At 40.0% G+C, this 12,802-nt stretch overlaps 1 non-coding gene across 1 annotated transcript; it reads right to left on the reverse strand.

Annotated features, from left to right (window-relative positions):
- Window positions 1-11,765: 11,765 nt before the first annotated feature.
- On the reverse strand, window positions 11,766-11,872 carry LOC142173129 (small nucleolar RNA R71). Its single transcript, XR_012702560.1, has one exon. It is a non-coding gene; the product is annotated as a small nucleolar RNA R71 (small nucleolar RNA).
- Between the last annotated feature and the right edge of the window lie 930 nt (window positions 11,873-12,802).

The raw sequence follows: 12,802 nt of genomic DNA on the forward strand, positions 1-12,802 counted from the left end.
GCCTCGTCGCTACTTCACCGAGGCTAGACTCGACACTTACTCAGTACATGAGATCGGTTTTACTGATACTACACTCTGCACTCTTTTGTGAAAATTTCGATACCGGACCCGGTAAGTAGTTGAGGTAGCTGCCTTTGGTCCAGGGAGACCAAGGTAGATCTGTTGGCATTCGTAGAGCCTAAAGTCTCCCTTCCCTGTTTTAGCTTTCTGTAGTCTCTTCTCATTCCGAGAACAGTTGTACTTTTCTTTCTAGACTTGTGTTTGTAGTAAAAATCTTAGTTGTTCATGAAGTTGTGACACCAGATTCATGGGTAGATATGTATTGGAGTATTTGGATTTGTTATAATTCTTCTATGCTTTTTCATTTGTTTAGCTTTAGTTACTGTTTATAACTGTTTGGGTTGATTGTTAATGTGTAGAACCTTAATAGTTGGCTTGCCTAGCTTTCACGAGTGGGCGCCATCACGACTCCCGAGAGTGAAAAATCCTGATCGTGACACCAAGAGTTTGGTTGTCTAGTTTTAAGGTGGTATTTATTGCATTTAAAAATAGTTTAGGGGGGTAATAGGATTCCCGCAAAGATAAAGTGTGTAGTTGGGAATCCGGGTATAGGTTAGGGGGATACTTATGCATTTTTCCTTTATGTTATGTAATTATTCCGCGTAAATTGGTGAAAATGGTGCAAGACAGGGGCGAATGTACTGTTATACCAACGGGTTCAATTAAACTCATAATTTTTTACGCAGAGTAAAAATTTATATGTCAAAAATTCATTAAAATTACAAAAATAGTAGATATGAACCCATAACTTTCAAAATATAATGGGTTCAAACTAAAAATCTTAAAAATTGAACTCATAGGATTTAAATCCTGGATTCGCCTCTGGTGCAAGGACTTCTAAACAAATTTATTAAGACCTTAGAATAATTCATCATAGAATTAAATTTTTGAATTGAATGCTCAATTTATTAAATTCGAAATCCTGAAGCACTATCATGAAATCCTTGTACAGTAGCTTTGGGGGATAGATTTTGAAGTTCTTAAAGCTTCAAAAACATCTATTAATTACCTGAAGTAATACCACCTTAATTATTTTGCCTCTCTGTGTTTTTCCAAGCAACAATAGGCTAAGACATGTCTACTTGCATTTCTCTTCACGAGTTTCAATTGTAAACTTTCCAGCATGTTACTCTCTTTGTTTCAAATATTAGATGATACATTTATTGAGAATTAATTTGACTAAACTTTGAAGCTAAGTTATACAAGTTCAACTCAATATTTTAAAATTTAAATTTAGAGATTCAAAAACTATATAAAAAAGTCGTAAATTTTCTTATGTTAATATGATATAAGAACATACTTTGTTGGTCAAAATTCATACAGTTTGACTCTCGATAAGCAAAATGTGTTATCTAATAAATTGAATCGGGGGAGTATAACATTTGCTTTAAATTAGGATAACTCCCCAACACTATGCTAATTTGGCATTGTATGACAACTTAACCTAATAAATAGCATAAAAAGCACAATTAATTGTTATTGACATCTTACAGCCCGCATTTATATTTTAACTAAGGAAAAATAAAATTCATTAATTTAAAAGTTATTTATTACAAATTTTAGTAAATGGAAAGAGAAAAAATTCTTTATATATATATATATATATGCATACAAAATATAATACATATTGGTGTAATCACAAACTTAGTATTTTTCTAATTAGTATATATATATATTAGAAAAATACTAAGTTTCTTTTTTAGAAGCATGAATACAGGTAATTATTCATTAGGTAGTAGTAAAATTGTTTCTTTTTTCTTTGTAAAACTCTTCTATTTAAATAAAAGAAACATGAAATGTAAAGTAAAAAAAAAACTAATAACAAAAAGAAAACAAAACAGAAGACCTTTTCCCTATTCTTTATCTGTTTTAAAAAATTTCTTTTCTTGTTTAATTTGTCTTTTTGTCACGACCCTAACCCCGAACCCGGTCGTGATGACGCCTCTCGTGAAGACAAGGCCAGCCAATTTACACAATTCACCCTTTTAAATAGTTAAATAACGTAAAGATACTTCAAACAAGATTCAATAGCAATATTTAGCGGAAATAGAGATAACAAAAAGGAAACCCAACCCGACACAGCCCTAACCGGGGTGTCACAAGTTACGAGCATCTATTAGAGTATAAATACAACTACAAGGTCTGAAATATACAAAAACATGATTGATGAGCAAAAGGGAGAGAAAACGGTGCTGCAAACGCTGGCAGCCACCTTGCTAAACTCCGATAACTCAGCCACCGATTAGCCAAAACCCACTACCGGGTGTATAAATACCTGCATCTGCACACAAGGTGCAGGGAGTAAACTGAGTACTCCAACTCAGTGAGTAATAAAGGTAAATAACAATCGAGCAGTAAGAAATCACGTAACGCAAACCAACATGTTGTATAGAAGCAGTGTAAAACCTTTGAGAAAAGCAATGAAGCTATGAAATCTTTAGAAACATCTTAGCTCAGTTTAAAACCCTCTTTCGAAAATGACTTTTTCAACAGTTACGCAAATGAATGCAAAACAGTTAGTGCTGATAAGCACAGAACATACGCCCCACGGGCACAAATACCACAGTATAACAGGTAAAATGCCAAGTAAATATGAAAGATGAACACATAAAGGTTTGCCCCTCGGGCAATCTCTCAGAACAGTACCAGCCCCTCGGGCTCACTCTCAGAATAATATCAACCCCTCGGGTTCACTCTCAGAACAATCTCAGCCCCTCGGGCTCACTCTCAGATCATGATGGGTACCTGCACTCACTGTGGGGGTGCAGACTCCGGAGGGGCCCCTTACGGCCCAAGTGCTATATCAAACCACCTCGTGGCATCATCTCTCGGCACTCGGCCTCACATCACTCAAGCCACCTCGTGGCATATAAAAAGTATCTCAAGCCCTCGGCCTCATATCACTCAACATATCCTCACATATGGCCCTCAGCCTCACTCAGTCCGAAAATCATCACAAGCCCCTCGAGCATCAGTAAAACAGTAGTTCTCAGCCCAAAACATCATTTAGAAATATCATTTAAACTTCAAATATGAGTAACAGTGGCTGAGTTTGTAAAACAGTAAATATCAAAAGGACTGAGTTCAATTAATAAGTCAAACAGTGAGGAAATAATGATAAAAATCCCTAGAGGGTTAAAATAGTTAGCACGAAGCCCAAATATGGCAATCAGCCCAAATCATGATGCTAACAAATAGGTTTCAGTCAAATATGCAGTAAAATCATCAATCGGGACGGACCAAGTCACAATCCCCAATAGTAAACAACCCCACGCTCATTATCAGCGCGTGTCTCACCTCGATATAACACTACGATATGCAATCCGGGGTTTCAAACCCTTAGAGTATCATTTACAATCATTACTCACCTCAAACCGGCGAAATTCTCTAGCTCGTGACGCCTTTGCCCCTCAAATTGGCCTCCACGCACGTCGAATCTATCCAAAATTAGAACGAATACATCACAATATGCTAAGGGAACAAAGCCCAAGCAAAAATAATCAATATAGGGCACAAAGCCCGAAATTAGCAAAACCCGAGCCCCGGGTCCACTTCTCAAAACTCAAATTTTTTTACTTCATTAGATTTCTTATCTCCTCACGAGTTCATACATATCAAAAGCTCTCAAATCTGACCTCAAATGGTCTTTTAAATCCCAAATCAAAATCAAATTTCTCAAGCCATAGTTCTTCAAATTTTAGGCTTAGTTTCCATGAATTTCTAGGTGGATTTCACAATAGAAATGAGTTTTAAAGTCAAAAATCTTACCTCCAATCGATTCCCTTGAATCCCTCTTTAATCTCCACTAAGAAGCTCTCAAAATGATCAAACATGGAGGAAAAATGACCCAAAATAGCGGATGAAATAACTTAAAAGCTTTCTGCCCAGTTCTGATCTTTCTTCATCGCGATCACGGCACAAGGCTTGCGATCGCGAAGAGCAAATATTCAAAACCTCACAAACACACTATGCAAATGCGACCAGCACCCTGCGAACGCGATGATCAAATGAAATAACCTTACGCGAACGCGATGCACAAATCACCTTGGACCCCATCTAACTCACTTCCTCTACGCGATCGCGAGTGCCTTCTCGCGAACGCGATGCACAGCTTCTCAACCTTCCGCGATCGCGAAGCCTCTCGCGTGGTTGCGAAGGCTAAAACCTGGCCTTCCTCCCTTCCTTCTTCGCGAACGCGAGCCTACTCACGCGAACGCGAAGAGATTTACTTTGCAACACCTGAACTCCAAAATCTGCAACTTCAAAATACCAAAAATGGTCCGATTGACCATCCGAGGCCCCCGGGACCTCAACCAAAAGCACCAACACATCCTAAAACCACGTTCAAACTTGCTCCAATCATCAAAACACCTCAAACAACATCAAATCACTCAAAATACATCGGATTCAAGCCTAAGTTTCCTAAAAACTTCCGAAACACGCTTTCGATCAATAACCTAACCAAACCACCTCCGAATGACCTGAAATTTTGCACACACATCCTAAATGACATAACGAAGCTACTGCAACTCTCAGAATTCCACTCCGTCCCTTATATCAAAATCTCGCCTATTAACCAGAAATCGACAAAATATAAATTTTGCCAATTCAAGCCTAAACCTTCTACAGACTTCCAAAATGCATTCCGATCACGCTCCTAAGTCATAAATCACCTAACGGAGCTATCCAAATCATAAATATCCCGATCCGAGATCATATACAAACAAGTCAAATCTTGGTCAATCCTTTCAAATTTCAAGCTTCAACTAAGAACTGTTTCTTCCAAATTCATTCTGATTACCCTAAAACCCAAAACCAACAATTTACATAAGTCATAATACATCACACGGGGCAAGTCATGCCTGAGAACTGGCGATCAAAGTGCAAAAGCTCAAAACGACCGGTCGGGTTGTTACATCCCCCCCTACTTAAAACATACGTTCGTCCTCGAACGTGCCCAGAGTTGTTCTAAAAGCCAGCCAATCGCTGAATAACCTTACTAAGCATATACCCGGGGGTGATCCCACGTCACCCTATCTCATATAGGTCCGATAACACATTGCAACTGAAATTTCACAACCCAATCTAGCCCATAAGCCTTAGAACTACATTTCCACTTCCGTAACCATTCACAAGATTAGAATCTCACGTCTATATTCAAAATAAGCCCGAACAAGCTATAATCACCCATACTTGCAATCTCTGGTGCAATCACATGATATACCACATAACTCAAACACTCGTAGCGATAACTTCTATTCACAGCAGCTGCCCACAAAACCAAATACTGGTAGAAAACCTCTTATCAACCAAAGTCTCATTCCAACACTTTCATATACTGCCAACGATAAATGAAACGCAACAAACCATAACCATTTCTGAGATCAACTATTCATGTAGCCACTTCTCCTTTGGCAAATACCATAGCAAATTTTCGAGCCGAACCTCGACATTATCCTTCCTACATGCTGAAATCGAATCTGTTCGTATTCATTAATGATCCCAACGGTCTCCTCTAATCCAACACACTACTCTGGCGACACAACACATCAATATAGGCTTAAGCCACAACTTGTGTAATACACGCACCAATAGGCAACAGTCTGAACATACTTAAATCATGAAAATGACTCAATTGAAAGAGCTATACCTCAAGCTCACCAGTACCACCACAACACAAGGCTGAGAACCCGTCTCACATCATAGAATAGAACATGCGAATCTAACCCGCAAGGTCATATCTCCACATAGCTTCGCTGCAATGCGCGATCCTATCAAACACTGCTCCACATAAAACACCTCAAGTCACTATGCTCGAAAGCGACAATCACGCACAATTTGATGTCTGGAACCAAAGCAAATTCATTACACCCACGGTGAAGCAAATAACATAGACCATGCAAACTCGATAGGACATAACCGATACGCCATTCACCGAGCAACACCCAATTACTCTTCCCGCTCGACTTTCACTATGAGACCCCAAATGAACCGCACCATATGTGCCCATAACCAACAAATCGCAATGCACCGTAACATAGAAAGGTAAGTCATAGACCTCCCAGATTACCAACAAGCTCAATAACGATCGAATCCACACATCCCTCAACAATACGATTCGGAGCCAACCAAGCCGACTCAAGCTAGCACACGCATCCACATTGCCCTACCAACGACTTCTTTATCAAGGGAATCCTACAACTGATTCTTCAACTCCTAAACTCTGCCGGTACCATACGATACGGTGCCCGGCACCAAATCAATACCAAAATCGACAACCCTGCCCGGCGGCATGCCCGACCATGGGAAACACATCCGAAAAGTCCCTCACCACCGGAATTGAATCAATATAGGGAGCCTCAGCACTAACATTCATCACAAGAGCCCAAATAAGAAAGAAAAATCCTTCCCAACCGTCTGCTGGGTCTTTGGCCTATAAAATTCCTCCAATGGGACATAATCCGCCGAACATCTCCACTCAATCCGTAGCATTTTCCGGCATAGCCAACAGCGCCGCCTTAGAGCAACAGTCCAGAATGACACAACACGGAGACAACTAGTCTAAACCCAATATCACATCCAAGATCTAGTATACCAAGCAACAAAAGATTCGCTCGGGTCTCCAAACCCTGATAGTCACTACACAGTGCCGACACACGCGACTCACAACTGCAACATAGCCTGAACATGAGGACTCCCAGTCTCCAACTCCATATACCACACGAATCATCATACCTAATCCCAATTCCGCCGTCCGAACACACACCACACCTCAAATACCAAATCACTCCACGGAAGATATTCAAATACTCCTCTGCCCCCAAGCAAACTCAAATATCAACAGTCCATCTAACGAGAAAGTGCCGCAATACTACCAAAGTGCCATCAACTTAATCACATTGCCTTTCCTGAAACATATATTCTCGTCAAATCACTTCTAATTAGCAATACCATTTACTTAATCATCTGAGGCTACCCGCTGCCTAAGAGTTTCACGACTTCCTTTCAGAACTGAACCTTAACCTCACACATGCAAATCTCGATCCTCACAACATACCACATATACCATACCATCCTAGGATAACATGAGAGCTTCATCTCCCTTACGAGCCACAAACATCTACGTATTTAACTAGTCACGAACTTTCCATTGGTCCCATCTAGAAGGAAAATCACTATACGTCCCATGCTCCGCACGCCCATAGAAAATATACATCCCCAAACCGCGGTAAAAACCATCAAGAAATCTCTGAGTTCCCTTTGCACAAATCAGACCTGCTAGGACTGAATCCTTCTAACTCGACCAAGCTAAGCAAGCCATCAAAACTTAATAGTGTTGCTGCAAAATACCTGCAAGAACCCATTACCTCAAACACACACACGGAATTAATCATATCCTTACCTTACCGGTCCGGTCTACTATCAAGCTACTCCATCTATCGAAATTTCCTTCTGATTCATCTTCAACTGGATATTCCCTCTTGTTGTTGCACCATAATGCCTCAACACAGGCTTATCACACGAGACCAAAGCATAAAACCACACTGTCTAAGATCCATAAACCGCTGAATACTCTCTCAAATACTCCCAGAAACACCACATCCTAGAATATTTTACTCTGAAGAACTTCCTGCGAATCTAACTCTGTTCCATTTACCTTCCTGATACTGATACATAGAATCTCATAATTAACATAGAAATACCACAAGTCTTGACATCTTCCAATGAAACTCACTTTTTAACCACATATGCAACTTTAGAACACTCAATTGATGTATGCAGACTCTTGAACACATTAGAACCATTCTCGCAAGTCATTCATTCTTATTCAAACTGCAATTTACCTGACCCAACGAACAGAACCACCCATGTCTCATTGGCATTCCGACACCGCAGAATAAAGTCCTCATCCCAATATAACCAAGAAACTCTCTGCCCTATGCACCGAGCATACTTTACCAACAACAACTTAAGTCATCCAGTGATTTCCTTACCCCATGAAGCATAATATAACCTTTGTCAAAATTTTCCTTTACTCGAGCCATCCTCGGTCTCAATTTCTGCAAGCCATAACTGATTCACCCGCACGCCTTAAACTGGAACCAACATAACACCTAACCGTGCAATCAACTACTCACACCAGACTCCCCCACTTGGCTTGAAACCATAGATCGAAATACACTCAATAACTCATAACACTTATACTATATTGATGCCACAATACCATAGTGATATTAAACTCAAATCCTTTTTAAGCTTGTGAAAACACATATCATCTAGTACTTTAAATCTTCAGCAAAACTCACACTCATTCTCGCAACAGTTAAGCCCACTCTCTCAAGCAACCCAAAATTCAAATTTCAACACTTACATTCCACTTGCACATGAGATCTTCTAATAGTCACATAAGGGTCACACAACCCCAGAATTCTTCGCAGGAGATAACCCACCTGCTTTGCCTTAAAACCCTGACCTTTCCTCATCGCGATCGCAGCACAAGCCTCGCGATCGCGAAGAGCAAATATTCAAGACCTCACAAACACACTATGCAAACGTGATGATCAAATGAAATAACCTTACGCGAACACGAGCAACCATACGCAAACGCGATGCACAAATCACCTTGGACCCCATCTGACTCACTTCCTCTACGCGATCGCGTACCCTCATTCGCGAACGCGATACTCTGATCCATAGCACTCCACGAACGCGAAGCCCATCTCGCGATCGCGAAGGCTAAAACCTGGCCTTCCTCCCTTCCTTCTTCAAGAACGCGAGCCTACTCACGTGAATGCGAAGAGATAAACTCTGCAACACCTGAACTCCAAAATCAGCAACTTCAAAATACCAAAAATGGTCCGATTGACCATCCAACACTCACTCGAGGCCACCGGGACCTCAACCAAAAGCACCAACACATCCTAAAACCTCGTTAAAACTTGCTCCAATCATCAAAATACCTCAAACAACATCAAATCACTCAAAACACATCGGATTCAAGCCTAAGTTTCCTAAAAACTTTCGAAATACGCTTTCGATCAAAAACCTAACCAAACCACCTCCGAATGACCTGAAATTTTGCACACACATCCCAAATGACATAATGAAGCTACTGCAACTCTCGGAATTCCATTCTAACCCTTATATCAAAATCTCACCTATCAACCGAAAATCGCCCAAATATCAATTTCGCCAATTCAAGCCTAAACCTTCCACGGACTTTCCAAATGCATTCTGATCACGATCTTAAGTCATAAATCACCTAACGGATCTAACCAAATCATAAAATCCCGATACGAGATCATATACAAACAAGTCAAATCTTGGTCAATCCTTTCAAATTTCAAGCTTGAACTGAGAACTGTTTCTTCCAAATTCATTCCGATTACCCTGAAAACCAAAACCAATGATTAATATAAGTCATAACACATCACACGGGGCAAGTCATGCCCGAGAACTGGCGATCAAAGTGCAAAAGCTCAAAATGATTGATCGGGTCGTTACACTTTTCCTCTTTATTCATAACCTGTCATATTCCCCATCCCCCAAAATAAGATACTATACCAGAAAAGTCGCATTACTTCCCCTTTTCTTCTTTTTTATTTTCTCACATTACTTCTTTTATGATTCTTTTCCTCTTGTTCTAATTTTGCTCCCTCTTTCCTATTCACAAAATTCATCAAAATGAAACTGTAAAATATTTTTTTACCCTAGGCAGGTGATAGTAGGCTATATAGTCGATATTTACACCTTAATATGACCATACTTTGTTGTTGTTTTTTAGATAATTTGCCAACAAAATACTCTAAATAGTGTTCTTTTGTTTAGCAAGGAATATTATATGAGAGGAAGCAACATGGAGTATTTTGGAGGCGATAATGTGAAGAAAAACACCCACTCGAGAAGTACCCGAACACAAAGAAGCATAAATGGCCTGGGCAAGAAGGCCACCGCGGTGAACCGCGACATATTAATGAAGTGAAGCAGAAAGGTTAGCATTCACCGCGGTCGACCGCGGTGCACTGTTCATGCAGCTGGAAGTTTGAGGACCAAAGTGTAATTTCGGGGAAACTTTTGTAAAACCCTTATAAGCTTTAGAAACTCGCCCAACTGGGAAAACAAGCTAATTTTAGACTACATTTGGAGGAAGAACAAGTGTGAGAAAATCAACCAAACATTAGAGTTTTTCTATCTCCTTTTAGTTCTTGCAATTTTACATTATGAACAATTTAGTAGTTATTTCTTATTTTGTTATGAGTAGCTAAACACTTATCCAGGGTTGATGGAACCAATTGTTGGTTGAAGTTTTGACTCAAGTTGTTATAATCGAACCGGATTTATGATATGATTGTTCAACTAAGTTTTGTATGGTGATTAATTGAATGGGCCCTTGATTAATCGTGTCTAATTACCTTATATTTCTTGAGAAAGAATATTAGGTTAGATAGCTGTTGAACAACACCACTTTTGAGTAATTGAAGAGATTCATTACTTGAACTTAAAAGTGGGTTTAGAGATAACAAAACTTTGGTGGGATAATTTGGAGTTGCATACCCACTGTCAGCTAGAGTAGTTCGAGAGAATGCTCTAGTAAATTATTGTAGTTGATCGAGAGATAATTATGATAGCCCATAACTCTTAATCCTCATAGAGTATTACGGTGAGATTATAGCGAAAGAGTCAAGACCTAAACTAGCAATTGGGGAAATCACTGCCCTAGACCTCTTTACCATTGAATTCTCTTTGTTTTAGCTTACTGTTGTTTTTAATAGTAGTTGAAGTAGTTAAACAAAAAAACCCAATATTTATTGATCAAAAATCTTGCATCTAGATATTGATTGAGTTGATAATAACATTACTGAAGAGTGTAATAGATAGGTTAGTTCCCTGAGGATTCGATTCCAAACATAAAACTAGATTATATTTGCAGCGACCGCTTTGTCCTTTGAAAGGCATAGTTGGGCGTTATCAAATTTTGGCGTCGTTGACAGGGAACTAACAGTGTTATTTATTACAACTTAGAAGTAGTGTTAAAAATTATTAGTTCAAATCAATTTTCAAAGGTGTTAAACAATTTTCATTGAAATTCTAACGTTTGAACTCTTGTGAAATTCAGGTGTATGCCTAGAAATTCTTCGAGGACTGGAGAACTGCTTGAAGGACTTTCAGACCCCGAGAAAATATTCAGGGCATTGAACCGTGCCGGCAGGAGGATCCAACAATCACAACAACCAAACTAGCTTAAATTTAACATGGGTGACATAGAAAACGTCAACGGAAACATCAGGGATGAGCCAACTGACCCAAACGTTAGAGTGGTGGCACCTCTTGTGCCAGAAGCTGCACTTTATGATTGGGCTCAACCCACAGCTGACAACCTGGCAACTGCCATAGTTGTGCCCGCAATTAAAGCAGAGACATTCCAGATCACCAATAACATGCTACATCTGCTACAGAATAAAGGATTATTTTCCGGGTCACACATTGAAGACCCTCAGCAACATTTGAAAAATTTTCTGTAAATTTGTGTGACTCAAAGGCAGCCAAATGTGACCCTAGAAGCTATCAAACTATTACTGTTTCCATTCTCTATGACTGGGGAAGCTCAAACTTGGCTGAATTCGCTCCCAATCAATTCCATTGTCACCTGGGAGGAATTAGTAAAGCAGTTTTTGAATAAGTTCTACCCGCCCAACAAGACTGCAAGGCAGATTGATGAAATATTGCAGTACAAGCAGCAGCTGATTGAAACCTTGCAAGAAACTTGGGAAAGATTTAAAGGGATGCTGGTAAAGTGTCCTCACCATGGCATTCCAGACCAGATGCTTGGCCAGAGATTCTACATGGGATTAGCTGACAATCTAAAGGCCAATGTGGATGCTTCAGCTGGAGGTGCATCTTTTAGTAAGACATTCACCGAGTTCAAAGTCCTTCTTGACAAGATGTCCCAGAATTCGGGGTGGATGACTAGAGGTACAACACTGACACCTATAGTGCATTCACTGCCTCTTCACCCAAATAATTCGCAGGCAGAGAACATGGCCACACTCATGACTCAGATGAGTATTTTGACAAAGAAGATAGATGAGATGGGTACCAAACAGGTGCATATTGTTGACACAACAAATGGAGGACTGTGTACACCCTGTGTTAATCAGTATTATGTGTGTTTATGGAGCGGAGAAGGTAAAAATCAAGGAGCAAGAGAAGATATGAATTATGTTAACAACTTTGGGGGTCAGAGACAAGGAGGACAACAGTGGAGACCAGCACCAAATCAGCAATACAGACCCAACATGCCTCAGCCTTGGGGCATGCAAGCTCAAGGCCAAATGGTGCCATACCACCAGAGACAACAGGGTTACCCACAGCAGAACCAACAACAGTTGACATATCAGCTACCTCCTCAGCAGCAAGATAACAACATGGTAGAGATTAGGGGGATGCTTTAGCAACTCATTGGGACAAATGGTAAGATGCAAGAAAAATTGGTAGTACATGACTCAGCTATAAAGAACATTGAAACTCAGTTGGGGCAGTTGTCTATGGATTTAAACAATCGCCCCCAAGGAACATTGCCAGTGGATACAAATATTAACCCCAAGGATCAAAACACAAATCAGCTGATGGCAGTAAGTCTCCGGAATGGGACAAATTTAGACAAAGAGTAGGAGGTTGCACAAGCCAGCAAAGAGACTACGCCAGCCACTCCAATTCCACTAGAGGTAGATGAACCAACAAA

This window comes from Nicotiana tabacum, chromosome 18 (assembly GCF_000715075.1).
Source record: "Nicotiana tabacum cultivar K326 chromosome 18, ASM71507v2, whole genome shotgun sequence".
Lineage (NCBI taxonomy): Eukaryota > Viridiplantae > Streptophyta > Magnoliopsida > Solanales > Solanaceae > Nicotiana > Nicotiana tabacum.